General features: G+C 43.8%; 2 long non-coding RNA genes across 9 annotated transcripts in view; one reads left to right on the top strand and one right to left on the bottom strand.

The window, feature by feature from the left end:
• Positions 1-26,078, top strand: part of LOC109457789 (uncharacterized) — a 31,060-nt gene extending 4,982 nt beyond the window's left edge. Inside the window, exons 3-6 of one of the 8 annotated variants that reach the window (XR_016021571.1) lie at positions 17,970-18,110; positions 18,455-18,523; positions 18,633-18,725; positions 21,727-26,078. This is a non-coding gene — a long non-coding RNA (uncharacterized LOC109457789). Of the gene's footprint in view, positions 1-17,969; positions 18,111-18,454; positions 18,726-21,032 lie in introns of all 8 variants that reach the window. The other 7 variants (XR_016021570.1, XR_016021567.1, XR_016021568.1 and 4 more) reach the window with 7 other exon arrangements.
• Positions 76-23,652, bottom strand: LOC141567938 (uncharacterized). The gene is made up of 3 exons (XR_012490935.2): positions 23,527-23,652; positions 3,763-3,944; positions 76-453 (listed from the first exon to the last, which is right to left on the bottom strand). It is a non-coding gene; the product is annotated as an uncharacterized LOC141567938 (long non-coding RNA).
• Positions 26,079-27,320: the final 1,242 nt, after the last annotated feature.

Below are 27,320 nucleotides of genomic sequence, written 5' to 3'. Positions count from 1 at the left end.
TAAATACAACACACAAGTCAGAGCGTTGTTCTCTGCACTCTTGCTGCCGCCTGAGGGAGAAAAGCATGTCCACTGTTCCATGACTGGAATGAAAGGCACACTGAGTTTCAGGTCAAGTAGCCATGACATTGACGTGTCTGACTCGTCTACTGAGTATGATGCATGTTAATATCTTCCCAGAGGTGGGCACCACTGATACGCCTCAGTGAGCAACACAGCACACGCCGCCCCCTTAGGCTTTCCTCAGGTGTAAAGTTGATGCATCTTTAAATCCTGTGCAATGTGAACCGTCTACGAGCAGTTAAACTGTCAGATTGCTGTGCGCATTGTCACGTTTGTCTAATTCTGGAAGGACGTCATCAACACCAGTCGCTCTCTGCGATGATACTTCCTGATGGCACAGTTCAGATAGCATTGTCGTGAGCTAGACCAGTTTTCGCCACATCCAGGGACCTGTAATAACAGAAGAATCAAAGCATCGTGACTGAGCACGCACAGGAACAGTGCTCTGTCCATACTGTGGTTTTTAAATAACAGGACGTCTGGAACGCGGTCAGGTCATTCACCCGCCAGTCTAAGCTCCATGGCAGGAGGGACATACAGACTCTACTGACATTTTATTTCTGCTGTGAAGAGCAGTGTCTGCCCCCGAAGTCAGTGAATGAATGAACCCTTGGTGGTCGCGGGCTATGTGGAAAGAGCACTGCTTTTGAAGGCCTGGAGTTGAATCTTGGCCTATGGCCCTCCCCTCTATGCCACGGAGATTCCTGTTCTCTGAGCCTCGGTTTCCTCCTCCGCAGGACGTAATGTCTCAGAGCTGAACTACTGCCACCGCTAAATGACAGCCTGGGCGCAGCGCATCCAGCACAGCGCCAGGCCCGTGAATGTCAGCGGGGTTAATATCAGACAGGAAACCCTCCTGTACAGCAGCCCTTGGCTGCTTAGTTCAGCTGCCTAGTTCAGCTGCCACGTTCACCATCAGTCCTTTGTGGCATGAGGTTTGGCTTGGTTCAATGATTACTAATTTTTACTAGTAAATGACAACAACTTGCCAGATATGTGCAGAATTAAACACATTTTTCAATTTAAAACATACATCAAGGCGAAAACCTTCTGTATAGCAAAGAAGATAATCAACAAAATGAAAAGGCAACCTATGGAACGGGAGAAAAAACCTGCAAAGCATATATCAGATAAAGAGTTAAATATCCAAACTATATAAGGAACTCATATTACTCAGTAGCAAAAACCCAAATAATCTAAGAAATGAATCTGAATAGACATTTTGCCAAAGAAGACATAAAAATGGCCAACAGGCATATGTAAAGGGGCTCAACATCGTTAATCTTAGGGAAATGCAAATCAAAACCACAATGAGATATCACCTCACACCTATTAGGATTGCTTATCACAAAAAGAAGATAAGTATTGGGGAGGGTGTGGAGAAAAGGGAACCCTTGTGTACTGCTGGTGGGAATGTAAATTGGTGAAGCCATTATGGAAAACAGTATGGAGCTTCCTCAAGGAATTAAACATGGAACTACCACATGACCCAGCAATCCCATTTTAGGGTATGTATGCAAAGGAAATGAAATCACTATCTCGAAGAGATAGCTGCACCCCCATATTCGTTGTTCACAAAAGCCAAGATGTGGAAACAACTGAAGTGTCTGCCAATGGATGAATGGATAAAGAAAATGTCACACACACACACACACACACACACACTATGGAATATTATTCAGCCATAAAAAGAAAAATTCTGCCATTTATGACAACATTGATGGATCTGGAGGACATTATGCTAAGTTAAATAAGTCAGAGAAAGACAAATATTGTATAATCTCGCTTATATGCGGAATCTAAAAAAGTTGAACTCATAGAACCAGAGAGTAGAAGGGTAGTTGCCAGGGGCTGGGGAGGGGGAAAATGGAGGGATACTGGCCAAAGGGTACAAACTTCAAGTTATAAGATGCCTACGTTCTGGGGATCTAATGTACAGCACGGTGACTACAGTTAATAATACTGTATTGTTTACTTGAAATTTTCTAAGAGTGGATCTGAGTCTTCTCACCACACAAAAGGGAACAATGTGAGATGGTGGAATCAGATTTAACAATTATCTTAACAGTTCACAACACTTTGAAAGAAAGGTAAAAATAAATTTCACATAAATGTTATAGAAAATCACTTACAATTTGCAAATATGAGATAGAATAAACAAACAAAACCCATAATCACCTAGTGAGTGAAGCAACTTCTTCATTAGTTTTCGTTTTTACTGTTTGGTGGAGTGTTTAATGTTGGGTTCTGAATTATTTCAATGCAAGACAATACATGGGTTGGCATATCCCGAGGTTAAAGTGATAAAGCAAGCACTGAGAAATGAGCAGAGAGAAAGTGTGGGGTGTTGTCAGGAACAGAGCTCTTGACCTCACACGAGTGCAAATAATTTAGGAAAATAACAGGGCTCCATGTTAATATGGCCTGGATTTCAAGAGAATAAGTCATTTTATTCTCCTTCCTGAATGTGCAAAGGATAGAGACAAAGAAACGACAATCCTCTAATAGGAGACATGGAAGACACAACCTAAATCGCAGTGTTTTATCAGTAAAAGGAACATGGTTCAGGAGAGCAAGACCTCACATTAGTGTATCTTGGCTCAGCCTTTGCTGACATACCAGCTATTCATCATGGGCATATTTTACTGCCATGTATCACCCAATTTGTTTTCTATTTAAATTTCCACTGAATCCACTCTCTTGTGGTAAGTGTGGACATTTGTGGTGGTTGTAATGAATGCTAATCTTACTGTTGTACCTCCATTATCTGGATTCCTATAACTGGAACATTATTAAACTGTCATGGTCATTCTACTCCTAAAAGACGTAATCCTTAGGTATGTGAGGTATTCTGTGGGAGTCTTTCTAGGAGCACGCATTTCACTGATGGTTATGTCAATCTTTCCCATTCATGTTTTGTGTTTTAAGGGTGGGCTTGGTCCGTCCTGTGGAAATTTCTAGCTCCATTTCCTATAAAGACTCTCATTTGGCTTGACTTGGGGGTCTGTAATAAGAGAGATGGACATGACCATTTTTCTCACTCTTGCCATTGTGTGAGTTCCGTGATAAAAAGTTCTCTGATCTTTCTTAGACTTTCATTAAACACACTCCGGTTTCTAGAACTAAAGACTAGTAGAGAACCTCATAGCTACTTTCAAATATTTGTAGTATTTTCAGATGTAAAAAATTTTAGGAGAATTCGTGGAAATAAGAGTAGAAGGAGGAGTAGTGAAAGGAGTCTGCAGGAGGAAACGTTGAAGTCTGGGTACAGAAACATGGCATTCGCAGTCTACAAACCCACCTCTGGGAGGCAGTAGGGTGCAGGGGTTGAGTATAGCTTCCTGTTCAGATCAACTACAATCATTTGTGGGCTGTGTGATCTGTGCCTTGGTTTGTTCTGTGAAATAGGTATAACAGTAATGCCTCATCCATAGAGATTTTGTAAGGATTAAATGAGATGCTTCCTGCCGGGCACTTTTAATTGTTTCTGGGACAGAATAAACGTTCAATGAAAGTTAGCTTTCTTATTATGGAATAGGCTGCCTGCTTCTGTACGTTGCCTATCACCAGAGGAACTTAAGCAGAGGTGGAATAATAAATTGGCAGAGATTTTATAGATAAGATTTAAACATTGGATAGCCCCTTCAACCCCTGAGATTTTCTGTTTCTATCATTTTGTTTCCAGTGAATACCAAGTACCTTTCATAGACAACCGTGGTGGTATTAATCTGTGTATGGTGCTTTTTCCCTGGTAGTCCAATTCCAGTGGTACAGTCTCCTGTAAGCAATCTACGAGCACAGAGTAGGGCAGAGGACACCGCCGCTGAAGTTCAGTCTCTTCGTTGACCTCATGGAGCAAATCAGCTGTAGATGCCAGAGACCTAAACATATAGACTGAATTCAGTGCAGGGAAAACACTAAGGAACAGTTCTTCTGATAATTTAGAATCTTTCTTATTAGATGGCAAAAGTTAAAAAGGGTCATGACATTCATTGTTGGTAAGACTTAAGTGGGAAAATGGACGCTGTAATATATTGTTAGTGGAATTATACATTGCAAACATTCTGAAAAGAAACCTGGCAATGTCTTATACATTAAAATACTCTCTTTGACCTATCAACTCTACTTTTGAACAGCTTTTCTGTACAAATATAAACGTCATTTTTTAAGGCCACGTTAAACAAATCTTTATTGTAGCGCTGATTGTGTGGCCAAAAATGGATATAATCTCATTGCCTATCAACAGGATAGCAGTTACATGTAGTACATTTTTATTAGGGAATATCATGTGACTGTTTAAAGGAAGGATTTAGATTTCTGTCTATTGACTTGAGATGTCCATGATGTATTGTTGAGTAAGGCAAGTTCCAGCATAATATTTACAATGTCATCTAATGTTTGGGACAGCAAACAAACAAACAACCTCCAAATACTCTTTCAGTGGTTTTACACATAAGGGGAGAGGTGAGGATGGTCACATGACAGACTGATGATGACATTGGTCATCTCAGGACAGGGGCTGGGAAGGAGTCAGTGTCTTCAGTATATGTTAATGTATTGTTTCACATATTGCTTTTGAAATGAAAGAAGCTACAAAGAAAGTTTTAATTAAAGAAGAACTTAATAATTACAAAAATGTACCTACTTTTGGCACAATGCAAATTTCTTGAGAAAAATACTCCTACGCTCCCTTCCTATCTGTATTATTATTCGTTTTTTTCTTCTGTCTGTCCCCCCCACACACACACACACTTTCTTCCTTGTCCTTTGTCATTCTCCACTTCCCCTCAAAAAACAGGTATTTTTGTGGAAATGGGAGCATATTACAAGTCAAGTGTTTAACTAGACTGGAAGCGTACAAAGAAACAGTTCATTTATTTTTTTTCATCTCAAGCACTAAACGTATATTGCAAAAATTCTTTTTAGGTAGAATAATAGAGTCCCACCCGCCCTGCCCCGCCATGGTGGGATTCTCCATTTCCGGTGAGACGGAACTGCTAAGAGCATGCTGTTCAGAAAGAACACAAAATCAACACGCCTGTTTTCTCTTTTTATAAAAGAAACCCAGCAGCAGCATTTCTGCTTATGCTACGCAGGACTGGCAAGTGCTCTAACAGAAAAGCCAGATTTTTTTGAGTCTGACTTTATGTGGACAAGAGCAGCAAAAAAGAATAACATATATTAATTAGTCAAAATAAGGGACACATAAAGCCAAGGTTTTTCTCATGTAATAGTAATGATTAGCTATGAATAAACATTTATGCAGATAAACTATTTGAAATTTGTCTTCCCAAAATGGTCCGTAATGAATTTGTGAACTGTGGAGTTGAACCAATTTTTATTTGTGAAGGACTTGAGCTCTGGCTGAGCTTCTTTTAGGATTGCTATCGTCTTGCATTAACTTTTCTCTCCTTAGAGTTCTACTTTTATCCTTTTTATTACCTTAAAATCTTCATTGCAGAATATATGAAACAAATACAAAGAATACAGAAAAAGTGTAATGAGTCCCCATGTACCTGTCACCCAGCTTCAACACTCACGTGACTATGACAACTATTGTTGAATCGACAGCATACCTCCTTCTCTGATCATATTTTGTAACAAATGACAAAAACCATAAATATTTCAGTACTCATGATCTCTTTCAAATATAACTACAATACTATTAGCACAGCTACAAGAAAAGGGATATTTTCTTAATATCAGCAAATACAGCTACTGTTAGAATTTCTAATTGTCGCTTAAATGGCCTGCTTTTCTCTTAAGGCTTTTCATCTATCGGTTCTTCCTCAATATATTTTTTTCTGTTTGAAATTGTTTTACTAAAGAAACTGGGTTGTTTTTACTTCTGGGAAATTGGAAATTGGATTTAGAGACTTGATCAGATTTAGATTAGATTTTTTTTTTCTTGCCAAGACACCTCATTGTAACTGTTAAGCTCTATTAGGGAGGCACGTGGTGTTTGTCTCTTTTCGTGATGTTAGTTGTTAATGCTTGGTATCTAGCACCATTAATGCATTAGAAGTTGCAAAATAGTGATATTCCAATTGTAGCATCCTTCCTTTACTTGCTAGAGGGTTTCTCTAAATAGAAAATCCTACTTAATTATCATTTTACTAACCCAGTGTTACCCAGTTCATATAGAGAAAGCAGGATAAATGTTTGATTCTATCCTTTTACCTCCCAGTTTTCAAAATAATGAATTTGTTCCTTAGCATCATCCAACAGTGATGAATTAGGTTTTCGGTTTTTCGTTTGTTTAGTTTCACGACAAACACGTGGGTTTACTCAGGTTGGCTATGTTTGAAGACACTGCAGCTGTTACTCTTACTGCTGCTCTACAAAACCATCATCCTAAATGGTCCGAGTCCTGTGACATGACCCTGGTAGTCTCTGATGATTTCTTTGCTGTCTGGTTATGACAAGCTGTGCCACATTCATCGGCACGTTTTCTACCCCAGACTTGGAATTAGCCACGGCTCCTTTTGGTGGGTTCTACTGAGGGGGTCATTACTTCTAGGGCTTTTCAGTGAACAGAGTAGGGAACGTTTTTTTTCAGATAAAATACATCATTATATCATAAGTTCATATTTATATTATAAATTCAAAGTCAGGGTTTTCTTGTATCTGTAGCTCTTGTATTTTACATGTGTTTATATATGCGTTGCCATGATAAAATCCTCAGGTTTCAAGGTCATCATGATGATATAATTAGAATATCACATATTTGCCTATTTGTTTTATTCACAATATACAAAGAGAAGTATCAGAATCCAGTACCAACACCACTAGCAACAATTATTGGAAACAATTTTTTTTTTTTTTACAGTTTTGACGTTTTTGCTATTCTAATGGGTGTGTAGTGGTATCTCACTGTAGTTTGCTCATTCTATCTTCAGTCTATGTACTGTGACTTTTTTCCCTCTGGCTACTGTTAGGATTTTCTTTATCACTGGCTTTCAGCAATTTAATTATGATGTTCTTGGTGTGATTTTCTTCATGCTTTGTTTTTTTTTTCTTTTCTTTCCCCTCCCCCCTGTTTGAATTCACTGAATTTTCTGGATTTATAGATATGTATTTTTCATCAAATTTGAGGAAATTTCTGCCATTGTTTTTTCACATTCCCCCCCACCCCCCCACCCCACCCCACCCCCCGTTCTCCTTGCCCCTCTTTCTGAGATTTCAATTCCAGGTATGTTAGACTGTTTCATATGACACATATCATTATTACTGCACTCATTTTCTTTTGTCTTTTATAAAATTTTGTGTTTCATTTGGATGTTTCCATTGCTATGTTTTCAAGTTCAGTAATCTTTCCTTACGCTATCTCTAATCTGCTGTTAATCCAATTTAGCATAGTTTTCATTTCACATATTTTTCATCTCTAGAATTTCAAGTATCATCCTTTTTAATCTTCAAATTTCCTTCTCCTTCAGATGATGCTTTTCTCTACCCTCTTGCACATATGGAATCTATTTATAGGTGCTGTCTAAAAACAACTTTTCTGATGATTCTATCTCCTCTGTCATTTGGGGTCTGTTTCTATTGAGAGCTTCTTCTCCTGGTTAGGGATTACATTTTCCTGCTTCTTAACATGTACACAATTTTTGGATGCCAAACATTGTGAATTTTATGTAGTCGATGTTGTATTTTGCTGCATTTTCTTAAATATTGTTCTAGAATGCTAAGTTCCTTGGGATTAACTGACTAGGGGTCCTCTTTTTAAGCTTTGCTAGAGCGGGTGCACACCAGCATTGTGATGACTTGACTTAATATACCCGATTGATTCTGGGGTCTTTCTACTCTGATTGATCAGAATATGAAATGTTCCGCGCCCTGTAGCTCTCCAGGGAATATCCCACCTGCTCCTTTCTGGTGGTCCTTTCTCAGGCTTCATGTTGTTTCCTCCCACGTGTGTGCAGGTCAGTACTCCACCACAGACCTAGCAGCTCCCTCTGCAGAACTTTGGAGCCTTTTTTCTGCACATCTATCTCCTTCCTAGAATTACACCTTGAAAATTCTAGCCCTTTGGTCTCCTTGAGCTTTGAACTCTGTTTGGAACTGGTTTATCTAAGCTCTTTCTTTGTTCCCTTGGAGTAACTGTCATTTCGAGCGCTTTATCACCATGCTCTGCCACTGGCCTTTGGGAGGAAGCCATCCATGTTTTCCACAGCTCTTGCAGACTTTCAGTCTCAGAGAGCAGAAGTTGGGGTGCAGGGCATTCCTACTTGGAGGTGCTTAATGCAAATAGGTTTATTTTTATCTACTAAGGGGAGGGGCAGCCTTGCTAATCAAACAAAAGATGCTGTTATACTTCCCTAAGGCACAGAGGCCTTCCTGTCTTACATCTGCATAACTGAAAGTGTCACTCAAAGGACATCAGAAGAGTGAAGTTGGCTCAGGGCAACTTTCACTCCAGAAAAGGGAGGGACTGATAGAAGGGAGAAAAAAGAAAGAACGGAAAGGAAACGAAAAAAGAAAAAGAAAATTAAAAGTGCTTTGCTAGGCGTGTTTCTATATTTTTTCCCATTTTGTGGATGTACCTAATTTGTTTACTCAATTCTTTACCGATGGCCCTGTACTCCCGCCCCCTTTCACTATTACAAATAACTGCAATTCTATATAATATATCTTTGTGTACTTCATAGGGTTTTCCTATAGGATACAATAAGAGTATGAACATTTTATAATTTCATAGTCTTTAACATGTACTAATGAATATGGGTGTGTGTGTGTGTGCATGAGTGTGTGCATGAGTGTGTGCACGAGAGTGTGTGCACGTGTGAGTGTGTGTACGTTGGGGAGGACACACAGTTTGCACGGGGAATGTTTCAATTACTCTCAAAAGTCTGAAACTTGGGCAACACTTAAATGGCCTGATAACACCGGAAACACAAAAGAACATGAACATGCCCTGTGCTCAGACACAAGAACAATGTACGCTGGACTCGAGCAATGACTTGAAGAACTCATCCTGCAACTTTAACATTCACCCGGGCACAGAGTGTCAACAACTGGAAAGGAAATTTTGCTGGAAGGGACAGTCCAGCTGCTCAGTGTGCCACCGTCAAACTGAGGAAATTGTGTTGTTTCAGTAGACATGAAGGGTTAATTTCCGGCTCATGGCATAGACAGAGGTGGTCCGCTATCTGCGGAGGGCCGGGAATCCGGTAGGAGGGTAAATCAAAGTGTCTGGCAAGTATGAGCAGCAGGCTGTGAGAAGCCCCAGTCGCACTGCTGATAACTTATCTCTTCCCTTGCACTGAAGCTGGGTCATGCTATTTAAAATACAGTCAGAGTATATTTTATGTTTGCAGGCCTATGGAGGTGTTTATACAAACTTAAATCTTTTAAAAATTTATGCCGCATATTAAACTGACCAAAATACACAGCAAATAAAGTGATAGGCCCAGTTAGACATAATAATTGTTAAACCACCCAGTAAAGTTTTTCTTGTTTGCTTCCATTTTTTTCCTCCTCCTCCTCCTCCTCTAAAAAAACTCATTTATATAAAGTTTCAAACACATAAAAGAAACAAGGCACTTTCATCTCTACCTTTACCCACTTCACCCAGCTCCTCGGGTGATTGAGACGTAATTCCTAGCCATCATTTCACTTCATCCATACATTGATTACAGCAGTATCGAAAAGGTAAAGATTTAAGTATCTCCATGATATCACTCTCACTTAAATAATAGTAATTCCTTAAGATTCTGGAGGAATCTTAAGATTCTTGAATATCCATTCAGTATTCAAATTTTCATGGTTTTAAAATAATTTTAACAGTTTATTTGTTTGAATCAGGATGAAATGTCTACACATTGCAATGCGTAGTCAATGTTTGCACATTAACTCTTTTAATCTGAGAGCCCTCATCCCTCTCTATATTCCTCTTTGCAATTCACTTGTTGAAGAAACCCACCCTCCAAACTGTGCTGACTGCATCCAAGTGGCTACACTTAACATTTTAATTTCTCTCATTTTCCATAAATTGGGAATTGGATCTAGAAGTTTAAGCAGATACAAATTCTCTTTGTTAGCAAGAATATTTCACAGGTATCACAGCAATGTTTTACAGTGTTCTATCAGGGGCATGCAATATTGGATTGTCTCTGTCATGATTACTGCTCGGATTATCATCTTTTTAAAGAAAAGATATTACAGATACAGTCAAAGTCCCCTCCGACCCCTCATCCTCCAGCCCCCACCCCGCCCCCAGAGGTCACTACCATCCTGACCCTTTTGTGTGTTTCACTTTCATATGACACTTTAATCATATATGCATATTTTTATACACTAGACTTAACATGTGTTTGTATGTTTTAAATCTTGACACAGATTCAAACGGCATGGATGTATTTGCAGCTTTCGGTGGGGGCTGATCTGTGTTGATACATGAGACTCTGATTCATTTTATTTTTATCCACAACTTAATATCACATTATATGAATGAACCCCCATTTATTTACCCATGTGTCTACTATGGACAGCTACGTCATGTCGTTTCCCCCGCTATAAACAGCACTGCCATGAGTGTCCTTGTGCATATGTCCTCAAGTTTCTCTGGGGTATGTACCTAAAAGGGAGACTTCTGGTTTGCAGTCAGGCATGAGTGCTGGCTTATATGCCAGCTCATGAGCCTACTGTCAAATCTTCCAAAATGTTGTCAACTGGTTTTTAGACACAGACATTATTAAAAATTAAATTATATAAACTTACAACTAAATAAATTATATTACAAACAAAAGTAATAAATGCCTAAAGTTCAACACTTACTAATTCTTTTCCTATAATTTACTAGGTTCTTACTGCACACTCTACAGTTATCTATGTTCTGAGGTTATTTATATCTATTTTGTCTCTATGGAGGACATACTACAGAACAGCGGGATACCACTTATCTCCTCCCAACGCTGCACCGAGTGGCACCACACAGGCAGACCGAGTCAGCCCCGCTGGGAGTACTCACGCCGCAGCAACTAGACATGACTACAAATCAGGGCTTCATTTATTGTTCTGTGATGGGTTTGACTTAAGGAAGTAAGGGGAAATGTCAACAATGCAGGTTAATCTTAAAAGTATATCGTGTCTACAGTCCTTACATGAGCAACCAAGGGAGGAAATATTCTTCCAATATTCAAAAACTGTTATCCAGGAACACCTCGCATGTCACATTAAATGGTCAGGTGAAGATTATTGGAAAGTGATGGGCTATTCAGTGAATAATGGAGCAGTGTAGGGGCCTAACTCACACCACACTCACAAATATATTCATCATGGATCAAAGAACTCAAAACAAAGCATTTTCCTTTAGAAAGAAAACGTTAAGAGGATATCTTTGTGAGGAGAGGAGTCACCACCCAGATCCATTTCCAAGGAGGGTGTCCGGTCAGCTAGAGGCAGTGTGAACAGCTGTCAGCTTCCAGCTGTTAGCTTCACATGGATCCCCCTGGGCTGTGCGCCCAAGGTCATGCTGCTCTTGGGGAGGCCGGCAGCCACTGGCTGAGCGAGGTGCCAAGTCGAGGTGGAAGCCATTTCCACCCGACAAGGGACTTTCTGGATGGGCACTCCACACCCTGGAGCCCCACCGGGCGGGCAGAGATCTTGCCCAGTCCGACAAGCCCCTGCCCAATCACTTTCTCTGTTTTCCTTTCTTAGCTGGTCCACCCCAATCAAACTTTTGTCACCTGACTTAATCTCAGGGTCAGCTTCTTCTTGGGGAACCCACCCGTGACACTTTTCATGACTAACTTAGAAAAGGAGTTTGCCTTCACTAGTTACAGTTCTACAATGTGAGTCCATCCTATTCCTGGTGGAATGACTGAGTATTATGGGATGGCTTGTGCACAGTGCCAGTGAGTCTGGAATTCTGGGCACTGAATTCCAACTACGCTCTAAAAGCATGTATTTGCTGACATGCTAAGAGTGGCTGCCTTTGGGAGGCGGGACATTGGCTGAACTTTTCTTATTTGCTCATCTGCAATTTTTCTTTGACAGCAAACTTGCTCTACTTCTCTATAAGTAAAAATATATATGCTTCTGTACTATGTGTGTTTGTAGCAATGGCTGGGAGCATGATCATGAACTCAACGGAACAAACATTGCTGAGAACACACACAAGTTTCCAGGCATCGTTCTGAAACAGCAGGAAATTCCAATACAAGTCCGAGTGTCCCTGCTCTCAGGAGCCTACAAACGAGAACGAGGCAGCTGACACCTTTTGTAGGGCTGTTTCGGGCAGTTGACTGTATTCCACCTTAATTGGTTTTGGTCAAATTAGCTTTGTTGAGAAACTTTCCATGTTTCAGTTTCAGGTGATAGCATCATTACATTTAGAAAATTACCCTCTAGGTTACTGAAGGGGAGAAACCGTTCTTTTGGGGTGACACAGGGTCTTTCTCACCCATTTGAAAATGGCACGATGTGTCTGCTGTGTGATGGGGCATCTCTTCAGTACTTGGCCTTGTACACCAGCCATGTCCCCTCAGCTGGGGCCAATGTGCAAGTACGGGTGGAGAGGAGTGCTTCTCCTCCCACCAGCCCTGCTCCTGCCCGAGACCCCTTCCTCGCTCTCTGCTGGGCGGCCGTCCTCTCCACAGCGGCAGGAAGATGCGCGCCGTCTGTTGGAGAGGAGGCACAGGGATGACCATTGCGTGCGATAAAACAAGATACAATTTTTACAAAGCTATTTAGATTAATGTTGGGTGAAGAATGTGTAGGAATGAAAAGGAAACAGTTGTGTCCGAAGACTCTGAAATTCCAAGCTGGCCCCAAATCCCTTACGACAGAGAGAAATATGTGTCTGACGAGGCCGGTGGCTAAACTCAGTGATAGTGATGATTTAGAATCCGAACTCGCAAAGTTTTTAGCTCTGTGTGTAAATTGAAACACCCCCACATCCACTGGACTTGAATTAGAAAAGACACCCTAACTCATCTCAGTCAACCTTCAAAGGAAAGCTAATCAGAAGAGGGGCTGCGAGAGGAGAGAGGACTGGTTTTATGTGTAGCCTGTCAGGGCAGGAGTCTCTGAATTTAGTCTTTCCAAACAGAAAAGATCGCTTATTGTTTTCCTTGCAGACCTATCGCACATCTGGCAATGTCCCAGAAACATGATTTATTCTCTTGGGTCCTAGAACCAGAAAAAGACAAAGGAGACACTTTTCTCATGGTCACTTCAAGGAAGTGGGATGAAAACCTTATGCAGCTGTAGTTAAAAAGAAAAATCCTTGAAGGCCAAGAAAACTTCTGTGCAATGTGTGTTTAGGCCAGATTTGAAGTTAAAGGGGAGAGGCCCAAGAAGAGGCAATAATAAAACTACTTCCCAGACAGCTCCGTTTAGTTGCATTTTGTTGAAACTTATGGAGAGCTATTTGGGGAAGAAAGAAGAAGCTATGCAAAGCCATGAGTTCCCAGTAGCTTCGGCAGTGCTCCTGGGAACTCAAATAATGTGCTTTCACTGCCAGGCTGCAGATCTCAGAATTCAGGGCTTGAAGGCCCTGCCAGGACACGGGGCTTCCCTTACACGCTTCTCCACACTCTCCACCTCCCACCCCAGGGGCCTCCATGGGAGAGGAGCTAGGTTGCGATCCCTCACTTAGCCTTTTTCATCTATTTTAAGAAAATTTTTTTCATATCTGTTTCTGAAAACTGAATATATCTTATCTTGATGGCACATCATTCTGTAATTGGCAGTGTTTCTTTCTTTCTTGATGTTAAATGACATACGGTCCATTTTATGACAGGTTAAGTGAACTACCACAATAATAGTAATAATATCAGCTCCATTTTTGAGGACCTTGTTTGTACTCCTCACTGTGTTAAGTGCTTTACAATTTGTATTCTATTTAATGTAACCTTTATAAAAGAGTATGAAGATTAGCGTCATTTTACGTAATAAAAAACTGACTGGGAGACCTTACCCTGTAAGTAGAGGCTTCCAGAATGCAGGTCTGTCTCAATCTAAACTCTGTCCACTTTCTGCTCTGCTGCATTGCCTGTCTTGATAGTAACAGCTGCCTCTTTTTATCCTGCTCTAATAATAATCACCACCACCACCACAACCACAACTACAGCGGGAGAATGATAATAGCAAACACTTCTATGGCATTTATGTACTGTGTGTGTATATATACTCAGGTAATACAGCATCCCTATAACATAGGTGCTGCTCACCATCTTCCTCCTCCTTTCTGAGAAGAGGAAGCTGATACACAGAGGCAGTGCCCAGAGCCATCGGCTGGCTGCTGGCAGAGGATGGCCGCAGAGTCTTAACTGAGCCACCTTCTTCTCACACGAGGATTAACACCAACATTAGGGACCCGATAAGAGCTCACAGCCCAGTGTCCACAGGCTTTCAGCAGAATTCGTTCATCTGTTTTAAGAAGGAGATTTATTTACAGTGCAGTAGATAGTTGTTTCCCTAGGTCCTATATGCCTCGATATAGAGCAGGCTTTTTGGAGGCTGTGAAAGAAATGGATACAATGCTCCTCCTTCAGGGGATTTCACTGAAATATCATGGCTTAGCCACATTAAAAAATTAAATTGTGGGGTAGAAAGAATGGAACTAACATATCTTGTGTTTAATAGAAGCTAAGCATTTTGCTTGTTTTACATATAATCCTTGTAGCGATTTATCATTGTTCTCATTTTATAGGTGAAGATGCTGAGTGACGGTGACACATGTACAATGCTGTGGACAAAGTCACAGCAGTAGTGACAGAGGAGCTCTGTCTGTGGCCAATACACAATCAGTGGCCCAAACTTCAGTGGTTTGTAGAGGGAAGGGTAGGATGAGAAGAAAGTGGGAGTTGGAAGAGAATATGGGCCCCAGTTGTGGTACTTGACTGGCCTGGAGGAGACAGAGGGCATGTGGGCAAAGCTGTAGAAAACGTGAGAAAAGGCCTGAGAGGAGGAGTAGCCTGCTCTGCCGAGGACCACAGGGGCCCTGAAAGGAGTGAAGATACTTTGCAGGAGTGGGAGCTGAGCTGGCCAGCAGTAGCATTGCATTTCACGTGCTCCACTTCAAGGACCATAGAAAGTCTGAACGTGCTTAGGAGCTCATGAGCGGCCATTAGAAATCCCGAAGAAGCATCCCGGAGACAGGATCATAATTAATGAAGTGAAATGGTTATTTAGTGAACACGACGCAGCACATCCATGAAACTACAACCGAGATGAATGGAAATTCTACCGTTAAAAATCCAAAATCTGGCAAACAGTGTAGAAAATTTGGCCAAGCTTTTTACCACAGACCTGCTGCTTTTAAAAAAATAGCCAAAGACCTTCAAAATTATGCCTGGGGCAAAATATGTGATTTACAATATGCCACTGAGTATGACGAGCTTGGAAGGAGGTTTCCTTAAACCCCATGAAGACAGTGATTTAGAGCGTGGAAGGGAGCCACCGCTGCAGGCAGAAGAGAGAGACGTTATTGCAAAAACAGCCTGTCTTCTCGCTCAGGGAAAAAAAATCGGAGGCAGGGAGGACCTGCAGTCAATCAGGACGTCTCGATGACTACAGCGCCCTGGAAAATGCGGGCCAACACCGGGCTTTGCAAAGTAAGATGGATGTCACCTCTCCACCCCCTCAGGACCCCGCCTCACCATTCCTTGTAGTCACTGCAGGATAGAGCCGGCAACGAGGTGGAACTGAGATTTGGAACAGAGCGCTGTGAAATCAACACACAAGCTGGGGCAGAAAGTCCAAGAAACATAAATTTCTTGGAAAATGACCCTGTATTTGGCAGTTATTCCAGTGAATGAGAATACTTCAGGATCTCAACTCAGAACAAAGTAGCAGGACTCCCCCCCCACCCCCCAAACTCTTCTACAGTGTTTTACTCTGGGTGTTTCTTCTGACTCATAGTTGCAGGAAAGTTGTAATAATGTTTATTCCCACACAACTTTGACAGAATCTATGCTATAAAACAGTATCAGACTTTATCTACACTATTGAAACTTTTTTTCTCACTATGAAGATTTTTCTTTTGAAGAAAGAATATTATAAATGTATTTCTGTGGCACGCTTTAAAAATGAGAAACACAGTAAACTTAGAATCTACTGATGCTTACAGTTTAAACATTTCTATTTCCAAGTGTACAACTGCTATAACAAGTGAGCCTAATTAATTCCCTCCTGTAATTAAGACCCCACAGAGTGGAAAAGAGAGGCAAATGCTATAATAAGAGAAATACTTTGGGCATTTTGCTGACTTATGCCCTTGCAGTGTGTACAGTAAGGAACCTGAATAATCCCAGCTTCTTCTAAATTAAATAGACTGTGCCAGTCCCAGGGTCTTTCTCCTACAAAAATTAGTAGTTGCTCATTAAAAGTCTAGAAATGATTTGCTTGTGACAGGGAGTTTGGGCAATCAGACAGAATAAAAAACCCATTTTACATTTTTTCAATGTAGGGATTTTTTTTTTCTTTTTTTTTTTTGCCTCTGTGTATTCTTGTATCCTCTCAATTGACCTCTGAAAAGCAAGTGGTGACTATAAATGGAAATAACTTAAGAGCAGGAACTCCTCCTGGAGTTAAAGCCCCCAGTTCTAGTCACAGCTCGGCCATTTAACTGTCTAGTTTTGGACAACCTTTATCTCTGAGCCTAAGGTTTTCTTTTATTTCATTTTCTTAACTCACTTATTCAAACTGTATTTACAGTGTGTGTACTGTTGTGCTAAGCCCTGGTTTAGGCACGGTGGTTACGAAAATGAACACTGTACAAACAAACTCCCCTCATGAAGCTGATAGCTGATAGAGGGAAGTAGGCATTAAACAAAACAATGCATTAAAGTGTTAAGAACGGATGGCGCAGTACAGACCCACACCGCCTGGTGGAGGGCCCTAACGTGGCTTTTGTGGGGCCTAAGGAATAAAATGTGGCTGGTACACAGAAGTTTCGATGAACTGTAGCGGAATCTGAAAACACGCTGTCCGGCTAATTGAGAAATTGGCAAAAAAACCCCACAAAACAGAGGATCAAAGTTCTCTGATGCCTCTTTTGGTCCTTTTGCCTATCAGGAAGCTGACAGCACCTTCTTATCAGAGGGCTGGCAGAGAGAAAAGGAAGAATTTCATGCATCATATACTTTACCTTGAGGAGAGAGAGAAAAAAATATTTCAAAGACTCAAATTTAGTATGAATTATGCAAATTTTTTTTTTTTTTGCATACTGCTTTTGTTTCTTACTCAAACTTAAGTCCTTTGACTGTGATTTTTTTTTTTTTTTTTTTTTAAGTAAGAGGCGTAGAACACGAAGCAACGATTCAAGTATCATTGGGTAAGGGATTTAATTGAAATGAATTTAATTCAATTTTGTGCACATTTTGATGTGGAAAAAAATATAAGGACTCTGGCTGATAAGTGAATGGAGCTTTGTTCTGATCCCACTCATCACACACAATGGCTGTTCTCCTCTAAGGCAAACTAAGGAGAGAATATTAGACCCCAGAGGCAGCGCAGCAAGCTTCACACGACTCACCTGATGAAGCTAAATCTATGAGGAAAAACGCTGTTCTTATGCACATCAGTAACTGAGATATTTAGGATAGCACAACAGTGGCCATCTTTAAGATCAATAAACCAGACCAAATAAAAGAGGGAGTTACCCCCTTAGGGAAATGTTATTAGTCAGAAGTAAGGGCAGAAATACAGTTGGCAGACTCACCCTGGCTGGCTGCGGCTTCCGGGGACAGTGGTATGCCGAGGGGAAATATGGCACAGTGAAGAGAGGGGATGGGAAGGAAAAGCAGTCCACATAGAGAGAGGCGGAAAAAAAAGCGGAAAGAGAGACATTTTAAAAAGAGTGCTTCTTCTATATTAATTTGGTGTGACTGACAATGCTTTTGTAGAAATTTCGATGAAAATAAAATCTTCAGGAGCATTTTCAATTTTTTTTTTTTTAGTTTTTGAATGAAAATGAAAATTCTGATGAATCAAAGCTTCAGAAGATCAGGGCCTGGAAGGGATAACTTAATAAGACAGAAAGTAGAATCAAGATTCAACAATTTTACAGATTGGAGAATTGGGTCCAAAGAACATGAAAGGTAAAGATGATCAATGAAAATCCACCATCTAGCTTCTCAGTCTAATGACAGACGCTACCTGCCCGAGCTTCGCTCAGAGCCCATGATGATGACACACACAGGCTGTGTACCCCTTGTCCGACACCCAGGGCAGTGAAAACTGGCCCTGTCAGTGTATCTGTAACTCCCTCCATCACCACCTGGAATTAGCGTAGGTCCATGTGCCAGACCAGGTGCCACATCGCAAGAGTTGAGAGTATGGGCTTTGTTGTTCAAAGAACTTTTCTCTGAGTCCAGGATTTGCACCCTGACCTTTCACTTGCTGTACGACCTTGACACAATCACTTCACCTTTCTAAATTTCAGATCTCTGGTCTAGAAAGTGTGACTAAGCAGAGTGCCTCACTGAGAGGGCTGCCATGGAGATGAAACGAGGTACGCGCGGCACTAGAGTCAACACGAGACTTTGGAGCCAAAGAGTCTCAGTCTGATCCCAACGCCACTGAGTGCTGCCCAGCTGACTGGGGTAACCTTCTTCCTGTAGGTTCCATCATGTGCAGTACAGGGGTGATGTACGTGGTAACAAATGAACACAAGTAGGCACTTGGAACAAGGCCTGGCACACGGAAAACATCCGGTAAGGACAACTGTTATTACTATGTAACTGATGAATACCTAGAAATGCGTCTGCATGTTTTCATATTATCATCACAGCGTAATCACCTCCCTGAGCTAGTGGGCAGCGACCTAAGCTGCCTTATCTAACGATGACTTGCTGTATCAAATGTCCATAGCTCTGTGCCTTAGTTCTCATTTAAATTTAGGTATCTCCTGGCCCAGGAGCCTCGCTATGAACCACAATTCTTACTCTCTCATTTTGGCCATGTTTTGTGGGAGGCAGCAAAAGTTACCCTCAGAAGCTGATTTTGTCTTTGCCAGCACTTTAGCACAGGTTCACCGTGGGAATTATAATAATGTCACCAGCCAGTAGCATACAGGATAGTATCTCTTAAGCCAAATAAAGAAATAACACACCCCAAATAAATGACAGATTAGTCACACTGTTGTTCCTGGCAAGGGGAGACGAGAGGAATAAAGTCCAGATTTAAGCTTCTCAGAGGAGGAGGCACTTGGGAGAGACAGTGACCAACCTGGAGCTGATTTCCAGCTGTCCGAGTAAAAGTAAAAGTCCCCTGTTGCCAGGGCGTGTTGCTAGGGAACAAAGACCGGGTGTTAGGGGGCGGGCTGCTCTCTTTCATGGGGCCTCTTCCTGGTTTCTCATCACTGTCTGCGAGGAGTCCCCTCGCCCAGACAGGAGCTGGCGCCCCAGGGGTCTTCCGAGAGGTTTCAGGTTAGTGGAGAGTCTCCTGCCTAAGCTGAAACCCTTGACTAGTCTCAGTAGTTAGTCTAAATGTCCCCTGGCCAGGTGCTTCCTCCCGAGCTGTGATCCCTAAGCCCCAGCAGAGCCCCGAGGAGCCGGGCTGCTGGCTGCGGCTCAACAGCAGCAGCTGGGAGGATGACATCCGCGCACAACCCACTTCCTACTGGTATCAAAGCAACTTTTTTGGGGGGTCATAACTAGATTAAACTTCCCTTCCCTTTCACGACTTCAGTGGGAACCGACTCTGGAAATGGATTCCCTTACAACCACCCTGCTTGCACACCCTTTGGAAAGTGTTCACGTACGGTTACACACACCTCAGTGAGAAAAACTCTGAAGACGTGTGGCAATCACAATTGAAGCTCCGTACTTACAGCTTTGGTGGTTATGCCTTCCCCCTGTGCCTTCACACCACTCCTCACCCTGCTCTCTGCTCCTGGAGGCCGCGCTTCAAGGAGTAAGGGGACAAGCACCTCCGCCCTTGGGTCCCATACGGTCTGGTCAACGGGACTCCTGCAGGAGACTGGAGAATGGCTTGGGTACTGATAACCCTGACTCGTCCCCTGCGAAGCCGACTTGAGTTGCCTGCATCCTTCTTCTGAAGGTCATTGCTCTCTTCACTCTTTCTCTCCTGGGTTTTGATGACCCTGGCCTTCAGTCGTTTGGCCCTAGAGGTGGATAGTTCTGTGCTCTTACCCCAGTTCCTGCACTATCCTGCAGCTCCCTAGTGCCGCCTTTGTAAATAAACCCTCCTAAACTTGATCAACATTTGGGAGGGCCATCTGCTTCCTGATGAGACCCCAACTATACTCAAGTTAGAGATCAATGTAGAGAGTCCCCTGGGGAGAATATCTCCAAATATGTTTGGGAGCAAGGACCTACGGTGGATAGGGAAGAGAGGCCCAGAGGCCCAGAGCCACAGTCAACAGAATGGCTCTTCCAGTCCCCTGCCCATTGTAACACCAGAATGAAGCAGGCAGGAGAATTATCTAAACCTGGGAGACGCAGGTTTCTGGGAGGCCTTGCGGAGGTGGGTAGGCTGCAAAGTGTCCTTGAGTGTCCCAACGGACTCTGCAGTGATGGTAGAGCTGCCACAAGAGGGCTAGGCAACCTACAAAAAGCCTCCTCACAAAAAAATGGACGTGTCAAACTTGACTGAAGATCAGTGAAACTGAGGGTCCTTATGACTTTGATAGCATTTACCTTTAAATCCTAGCTCTAGAAATCCACCTCCTCCTCCCTCCCGCCCTCCCTCCCTCCCTCCCTCCTTCCACACACAATGTTTCCCCGAAAATAAGACCTAACCTAAAATAAGTTCTAGCATGATTTTTCAGGATGACATCCCTGAACATAAGCCCTAACATGTTTTTTGGAGCAAAAATTAACATACGACCGGTCTTATTTTCGGGGAAACATGGTATATATCTCCCTCAGTCACCTAGCCTTTACCCTGATAATCAGCAACCAGAGGCGGCAGAAGACAGTGGCTACACCTGACTACTGGTCACAGGTCTGGACCTCTGGCAGGATAAAGATAACACCTTGACCTAAGTTATGTTTCAGCTCCTGAGCCCTGGGCTGGAACGACCCCCCTGGCTACTTTCCCATGGGACTGGACAGAGGGACTCGGAACACACCTCAGAACTGTCCTCAAGACCTGCAGAAGTGATTCATTTCCCTCACCTCACCTCCGACCAGCCAGCTCCCAGCATGACCCTGAACACCCAACCCACGGTGTTTTGTGGTTTTGCCCCATAGCATCTGTAACCTGCACGCCATGGAGGAGTTCAGGCTTTGAGCACTGGCTTCCCGTTCTCCTGACAGCGCCACTCATAATAAAATAGCCAATAAGTCCCCACTGCAACTCTCAGTGTTTAGTGTCCGGCTCTGCAGGTGCCGGGTGGGCGAACCCTTTCTGCTCTGTAACGTTAGGGAAAATAACGGTGTACAAGTGTGGAGGGAAACAATTTAAACCTATTCCTTGCATACCATTTCTTCCCATGTTCAAGGGACCAAATGTTCAAACATTACTTCCCCTGTTCAAACGCCAAAGAAGTTGACCAATTTAGAGTCCCCTTGAGGATGCTCTCAGTTCCTAACTTAAGAGTCTTAGGTCCATGTGACCTCTGCCAGAATGTTCCTTGCTTTTACATTCGGTGTAAAAACCCCACCTACTGTTTGAGGACTCCTAACCTTACAGTAATTATCAGAGTTTCTTATCCGGATTGATCCAGCCTCTTTTGTCCTGGGCGTTCAGTTTCAGAATAACTTCCACAGGCCAACCCAGGGGGACCTGTGGCCCTCGGTTCTCATCAGGAGGCCAGCATGGAGAAGAGCACACCCCGTGCTATTCGGGGCTCCCCTGGTGAGTATGGCTGAGGGCCCCCACGAAGGGAAATCTGCCTCAAGGCAGGTGTTAGTTGACAGAGTGGAGCGTCCTAACCCTTCAGGAGAAGGAGAGTCACTTTCTAGAAACGCCTCTCCTCTGCAAAGATGTTCAGGCAGCCTCCTCCCCTTCGCCTCCCACATTATGCAGGACGCTTTAGATTACTCACTTCCCCCTTCCCAAACTCCACCGCTGCACCTTTCTGCATTGTGACCTCTGTCCTAATAGGATTAAGGACCGAGCTCCTGAGAGAGTGATATACATCTTAATGGCTACTTAGCTACACCCCTCCACCCAAAGCTGACCTTAGAAGCTTTTAATTTCAGTCCCACAGTACTTCTAGCCTCATAATGAAAAACAGCAGTACCTGCCCCATTCCTCCCCACTTCCTCTTTCCATCCCCTTAAGCACCTTTTTTTGCTGTTGTTTTTTTGTTTTCAGCTGTTTCATCTTGTGTATTTACCTAGTTCTACAAATTAGGCTTGTCGGAAACGTCTGGGTTTTTCCTCCTTGCTATTCCTCCTGTGGGTGCTGTGAATGAGGACTTAGCCCCTGGCTCCTAGGCCTGCGGCTGGGGCGCAGGCCGCCCTCAGCCGTCAGCTCTCTTCCGGAATTGCGTCCACTGAGGAGAAATGCCAAGGCCACAGCCTCCTGCAGGGGCCACAGCCAGTGAGTGACAGACACAGAGTAAGTGGCCCCGACGTGGGGCCAACAGCTTCAGAGCTTGAGGAAGGGTGGCTGAGGCCTTCTCTGCGACTCCGACTCCGGACAGCCCAGCTGCTGCCCAATCCTCCTCCGTGGCCCTCCCTCCTAGGACATTCCCTAATAAACTTCCAGCTCAGTGACCCCCACCTGGGAGGGCCTTACCCATGCACTTCCTGCTCGTAGGTGAGGACCCTTGCACTCCGCCCTCATCTGTCCCGGCACAGCTCCCCCATCTCACCTTCCCAGTGGGGTTCTAGGACCATTTTAAGATAAATCAACATGCAGTATCATGGCTGTAGGATTTATGGCTTGTCTACTTCTAAAGACTAAGAGTGGTTTAATCTCTTCACAAACACAAAATGGACAATGGCTGAATGTCCTCTGCTCCCTCAGCTTGAAGCAGGGCCTGGGGGGTGGGGCGTAATAGAGGCCTTGCAACGTCCTAACCTCACCTTTCCTTGACCTATAGCTTAAGGATAGATCATTCACCCCCCCCCCCCCCCCCCAGTTCCCTGCTTTAGAACGTGACCCAGAGACTTCTAATACCCTTAGGCTTATTGATCACAGCCTCTCCGGTCTAGCATTCTTTCCTGGCGACTCCCGTCATTGTTCCTGGGTTGCTGACGCCAGTGGAGAACTATGTGGCCAGAGGGAATTCTCCATGCAGACCCCTCCCCCTCCACCCTCACGTAGCCCCTGGAGGAACGTCAGCTGTTCCCTGAAATACCCCCCACCGGTCTGAGCACGTGAAGGCAGCTTTTGGAGGTGTTAACCCGCCTTCTCAGCCACCGGGGCTCTGACAATACACGCCTATTCTGTGGCCCAACGCCTGTGTCTGTCTATTGGCTGAGTGGCGCAGGCAGCAAGAGCCCCGACTGGTTACCCTCTGGTTTCAAGGTCGCTTCTCCCTTTTCCACTCTGCTGTGTGCCCTGGGAGACTGACCTGGGCAGGCTACATCGACTCACCTTTTGTGTCACCCGGCTTTTTCTTGGACTCAAACCGTGGAAGGCCATACCAGGAGATCTAAGGTAGGGAGGAGAGTGAACTCAGGGTGTTTCGTCCCCTGACTCCCTCCTTGCACTGTTTCCTCCAGCTTTCTCAGCAGAGGTGACTGGTCTTCTCCGTGTCTGTCTCCTTACCACCTACTTACTCCCTGCTGCCCTGACCAGGGGATCCCCTGCGGTTCTGCCATTTCAGTGATGAGGACGCTGTCACTACACCTGAACTTCCAAAAGGAGGCATCATGTTGAAACTCGGAGGAGCTTTCACACCTTGGGCGGAGCTGGGTGGGGAGGGGAGGACTTTGGCTTCCTGCGGCTTTTGGTGCCTCTGGTGCTTGTCCCCAGGATTGAAGGATCCAAGCTGTCAGTATGTGAATTTAGTATCTTTTAATGAATCTTCTTTCACATCCTCATACATAGAAACGAAATTAAATGGACATGCTCCCAGTGTGCGGGAACTGACTGAATACTTATTACTTTGCAGAGTGTTACACTGATGGACGCAGGACTCAGAGAAGTCCCCATTCTTGAGGATGTGTCATGTTCTAAGGAGGAAGCCTTTCCACCTATTTCTATGTTCACCACCTCCTTAGCGGCTCGGCGAGGAGGCGGAATCCACAATGATCCACATAAATTATGTCGTGTTGCCTGAGATTTTTGATATGATGATAACGAAGCAAATACATATATCTGTGAACTTGTCTTTAGGCAAAGGCTTGCTGGACATATGAGATATAGCACAGGACCATGGAAAGACCAGGTTCAAGGCCATTTAAATGAGATCAATGGTAAAATTTTTATGGACTCACAGGTTATTTAAATCAATTTCCAAAGTTAGCATGTGCCTTAGAACGATTTTATATTCTCTTTCTAGGCTGTACAATATCATAGCTGGTTTTTAAAAAAGTATTAACTTGTAAATAATTTCCACAAAAATATTTGGTAATTGTTGAACTCTAACAACAAACAAATCATTTAGGAGACAAAGAAGTTGGCCTTCAAATTGGTACTTTTCACTCTGGAAGTTGTGAGCCCAGGTACTGACAAAGATGTTGCTTTTTTAGGGGTGGTTTTTTAAAAGAAGCACTGCCGGCAATACAGCAGGCCACGGATATGTTGTTTGTGCATGCTTACCTGGCCTGGTGATGGAATAAGAGATTGTATTCAACCTGCCAATGTGTGAACATTAAACTCCACGGACTAGTCACACAGAAGCTGCCCAACGGGCGAGGGTACTGAAGGGAGAGAGCAAGCCCTGCAGGTGACAGGTGTGCTGGCAACGTGTGAATTGATGGGCCTGCCAGTGGAAGTGCCTGGGGAGAGGTGAGGCTGACTGCACCTCCTGTTGTGCCGGAGGGAGTACAGGCTCTGTAACTGCAAAAGGAAGGGGAGACCCCACAGTGAAAGGCTGGAGACACTAGTTAGCAAGACAAAGGCAGGCTGTGTGTGAGTGTGTGTGTGTGTGTGTGGGGGGGGGCAAAGAGCAAAGCACCGTCTATATCAAGGCCCAAACTGCTGTTGGTTCAAGTTCAGGGGCGGAATGAGTCAGCTCACTGAAGTCTGAACCCTCCGAGTTCAGCTACTCTACCCAGAAACTCACGAGTGTCCCGAGAAACCAGGAGGGAGAAGGGGCCGCAGGCTCAGAAGACCATGTGACAGGAGACGGAATCCCACCAGGGTCCCCCCCCAGAGGAGCCGTCAGCCAGAGGGCACCGCAGGGGACCCCTACCACTTCACTCACGCCCACTTCCACACCGGCCACATCTGTTGCCAAATCACTCATCAGGCGGAACACCGCAGGTGCGACTGGGGACAGCAACACCAGGACCAGCCGTGTGACAGCTTTATGGCTCATTCAGGGCCTCCCGCAAAGGCAGAAAACGTCGCTCCAAACTGAATGTAACTGCTCCCCAAATACTGAGCCTGTGCAGTTCAGTCACTACAGTCTTTGAATGTCTGGAAACGAGGAAAAGGAGCACCGAAAAGTACCCGCTGAAGATGTGAATGAGTGAGGTAGTTAGCAGGTTTGGGGAGAGGAGAGGCAGGAGCGGCTGGGAGCGACAGAGCCTTCTTTTAGACAATGCTAGTTAACCTGATGCCTTGGGGGAAAATGTGTTATTTGCTGAGGGTGTTCCTCACCTCTCCTCCCCTCCCCCACCTCAAATTATCCGAGTAATAGAGTCATTTACTAAGCACTCATACTCCCAGCCCTTTGAACATTTTCACAGAAAATTCTTCTTCAGTTAGTATTAATGTCAGCTATATATTTCATTTCCTCTTTTAGCTTTTACATGCTTTCAAGCATAATTTTATATATTGAGCCAAAGGTGTTTTTTTCTATCAGGATCTTATGGAAACACTAAAGTCTCACATAAACCTATTCTGAAAATAGTGAAATCCACAGACTGAAGGCTTCTAGAATGACAATAGCAGACACTTTATCACTTGTTGTTTCTTTACCTGGTGGTGGTCCCATCATTGTATTAAGTGATTAATAAACACTTACTGAATACCAAGTGGCCCCTGAATTGTGTGGGGTATTACAGAAGGGACACTCACATAGGAAAAGCAGGTACCTAGTTCCTGCCCTGAAGGTATTTACAGTTGGAAGTGCTTCAATTATTATACATAAAAATAGCTGAGAGCAGTCAGGAGTCAGCTAAAATCGCCATGGAAACACGGAGGAGTGACACTGGACCAAACCCAGTGGAAGGAGCTTTTGTGGAGGAGGACGACTCGCGCTGGGCCTCACAGGACGAGTAGGAGGGCGTGAAGGGTCTTCCAGGTGGGCTGGCTAAGCAGGAACACAGACATTCAAGCTGGAAGAAGAGGCTGCTGCAGCCTCTCACATCCTGGGTTAGAGGCCCCGGCATCTCCAGGCTGTAAGTGCGGGGCTCCTACTACTGGAGGAGAACCGTTGTCAGGACAGTGCCAGGTGGCACTACTGTTGGGGAATTAATCTGCATCTGCACGTTCTGTGCCTGTAACAGTGTGCTGAGGCCACTTTGGTTAAGGGAGCTCGCGGAGGGTGGCCGAGGTGCCGCTCTGTCTGAAACGTGGCTGGGCATTTGGAGTGCTGGGTAGGTATTAGGAGTGTACAGAACTCATTTCTTCACTTTTGCTTATTTAGTCTAACTAGTGAAATCCTGTGCTTTGGTGGCTTAGGGTCCAAAAAGATCTGGGCTTGAGGCCCATTTGCATAACTTTGGAGAAGTTATCTTTCTGAGGCCAACTTGTAAGCAAGGGAGAAGAACTTGGCCTCACTCTGTGATTATGAGAATGAAACAAAAAATATGCAGAATATGTAGTAACACTCTTGGCATTGTTCTTTTCTCCTTCTTTTTCTTTCTCTATTCAGTCATAAGCAACTATACCCAAGACGACCAAATAACCATACACAGTTGACATTTTTTTGAGCATTGCTGAAAATTAGACTGGGGCACAGTTGAGACTGACCTTTACTATATTACTTTATGAAAAGAGAAGAAGAAAGAAACGAGAAAAAAGATTCAAGTCTCTAAATCATTGAGTAACATGCTTGCATTATGGGAGGGGTTCTGTGGGTTTCCCTACATGTATCTCAAAGTCAGAACCTCACCAAGTGCCTGACAGCTGTCACCGGAAGGCGTGACGCACGTGCAAACCGCCACTCCTGGTCTCATGAAAATCCCATCTTTCTCTGTCGTGGTCTTTTTTTCTCAAACTTTCTGGCTGATGCATTCGGGCGGTTCTGGGAAATTAGGGAGACCAGTGACTGG

Source organism: Rhinolophus sinicus, chromosome 6, assembly GCF_057876585.1.
Source record: "Rhinolophus sinicus isolate RSI-liver-muscle chromosome 6, RSI-T2T, whole genome shotgun sequence".
In the NCBI taxonomy this organism is placed as follows: Eukaryota; Metazoa; Chordata; class Mammalia; order Chiroptera; family Rhinolophidae; genus Rhinolophus; species Rhinolophus sinicus.
The sequence above is the reverse complement of the archived record's forward strand: the minus strand, read 5'-3'. Positions and strand labels throughout refer to the sequence as shown.